This window comes from Asparagus officinalis, chromosome 2, assembly GCF_001876935.1.
Source record: "Asparagus officinalis chromosome 2, Aspof.V1, whole genome shotgun sequence".
Lineage (NCBI taxonomy): Eukaryota > Viridiplantae > Streptophyta > Magnoliopsida > Asparagales > Asparagaceae > Asparagus > Asparagus officinalis.
This window is the reverse complement of record NC_033795.1, coordinates 73,785,516-73,788,107: the sequence shown is the minus strand read 5'-3', so window position 1 is coordinate 73,788,107 and position 2,592 is coordinate 73,785,516.

Sequence of the window (2,592 nt, the reverse complement as noted above, 5' to 3'; positions counted from 1 at the left end):
AATCACATCATATTTCAATTCCTGTTCCAAACAGGATCTGATCACCCCACATGTGTTCCTATTCATCTTCTCCCATATCGCCTCATCATATTTAGGTGGCCTCTCGTGGACCATGATGGTCTCTTCCAAATTCTGAGCATTGAGCGCATCCTGTACGTCGCTCATCCACAAACCAAAGTTGATTTTGCCGTCATATTTCACCACACTAATCTTAGTGTTCTAAAAACCAACTTGTATTGTACTCGCCATCGATTTGCTGCTTTCACCTTCTTCTCCCATTGTAAACTAACTCCAAATTGTAGAGAAAGAACAAATTTGATAAAAATTAGGAACCATCCAACTGAACCCTAGATCGGATTCCAAATAGATCTCCTATCCACACGAGGAAAGCGAAATCTCCAACGGCAACTACTAATGCTATCTCCACCGAAGCCTAGAACTCCAAGAACCAAACTTCACACAAAATCTTCTTCCACCAAACTCTAAAAAATCTAGATCTGAAATCTGGGCTCTGATACCACTTGTTGCGCGTAGCGGAAATTTCGACAGCACCTCGGCATAACAATAGAGTTAGGTCGCAATAAGAATTCTTGTTTCTCAAAGGGAATAAGAATCTGAAGCCTAATATCTTATCAAAGTGGGATATTAGCTCTTCTTCTCGTCAGCTCTAGGACTGCGCGTTGAGGGAACCTAAAAGCTAATACAAATCACACAAATAGCAGTACAACCAATTTTACGTGGTTCGGCAAATTGCCTATGTCCACGGGGCAAGGAGGGGGAGATCTACTATTAGAGAGAGAGAAGACAACTAGGGTTTACAATCACTCAATCTAAACCCTCAAACAAACTCTCTCTACTATTAGAGAGAGAGAAGACAACTAGGGTTTACAATCACTCAATCTAAACCCTCAAACAAACTCTTAAATCCCTCATATAAATAAACTCTCACAAAAAAGATGCACAAAACCCTAAAAAAGCCTCTGCCTTTTCTTTTGCACAGCCACACGAAGAGAGCCGGCAACCAATTCCTTACACAGTGCGGACAGCCGAATTTTTTTCTCAGAAAAACCTCCTCGCGCAACCCTAGGCAGATATTTTCCGTGTGCATTTATAGCCACAAGTAATGATCTCGGGTGGGCCTTAGGTCCCGCGTCAAACTTCATGCGTGAAACAATTCACACGGCTTCGTTCACGTGAAACAATTCACGCGGCTGGGCCCCACACTCACAATTTCTTTTCAGCATCTAAAAGTAGTCTATGTTGATGTTGGTAAAAAATAGAAATAACAATAGATTAAAAATATATAGTTAAGGAATAAAATTTGAATACTATATATGGAATTTCATATAATTTTACTAATAACATTAATTGATAGAAGACTAAATTACAAAAACTGATAAAAGACTACAATATAATAGATTAACACTAATTGATTATGATGTATAAACATTGATCTTTGATGTTAATAGTATTTATAGGGTAAAAATATAAGAAGTTATGTATGGAAAAACTATCAGAAAGTTCAAAGGTATTCTTTAAAAGAATCAAGTTGTTTTCATTTTAAAACGGAGAAGTGAAGGAATAAACCCAAAATTCAGAAACGTTTCTGAATTGCTTAATTTGACATTGACAAATGGCACATTTATCAAAAAAGCACTGATTGAGTTCTCCTTAAAGAATATATTAAACAACTTTGTCTCAATCATATAAAAGAGACAAGAGAAATTAGTAAGTATTTATAATTTTTCATAATTTAGTCTTTAAATAATAAAATAATCATAAACTTAAGATAAAATTACAATGCAATAGAAACTAAAATAAAGTCATTGATCAACTATGTTGAAAGATATAACAAGCCAGATAATAGGAGGGAAATCACTAGAATGGACAAAATACACATGATATTTATTTACAATAACATAAGTAAAAAATTAAAATAAACCTTTTTCTTTTCCTATACAGCGGCATGACTCTGCATGCAATTTTATTTAGAGATATGACAACCAATGAAGGATCAATTCTTGAAGACAAAATTAAAGATAAGTAAGTAATAACACTATCAAATTTTGAGATGTTTAAATATGAACGTAACATATTTTATTACTATAATTCAAAGGCTATTAAACATAAAATTCACCTTATGTATTTCTCAAATTTGCAAGGGAGATATGTATGTCATCGTGAATTGTATCAACTATTAGGGATTTTATGGAGATTAATCTGCGGAATTAAACACTAAACGAATAATGACACCAATGAAAATACCACGAGCAAGCAAACACCAAGATTTAATATGGTTTAGAAAATCGTGCCTACATCCACGAGGCAATCCAGAGAGAAATATTTTACTATAAATTAAGAGTACAACCCCTCCAAGTTACACCTAGGGCACCAAAACCTTAAAATTCGTCTCACCAAAAATCTCCAATATTCATGGAAAAACTAACACCATACCCTTGATGACATCATCGTTCTAAAGACAACAGCTTTTGAATTATTATAATCGGACAACCGAGCTATCCGGAATCTCACTTTTTCTCTCTCTCCCCTCTTTTCTTTTCTCGGGTTACTGTTGACGGTTACTGTAGTGCC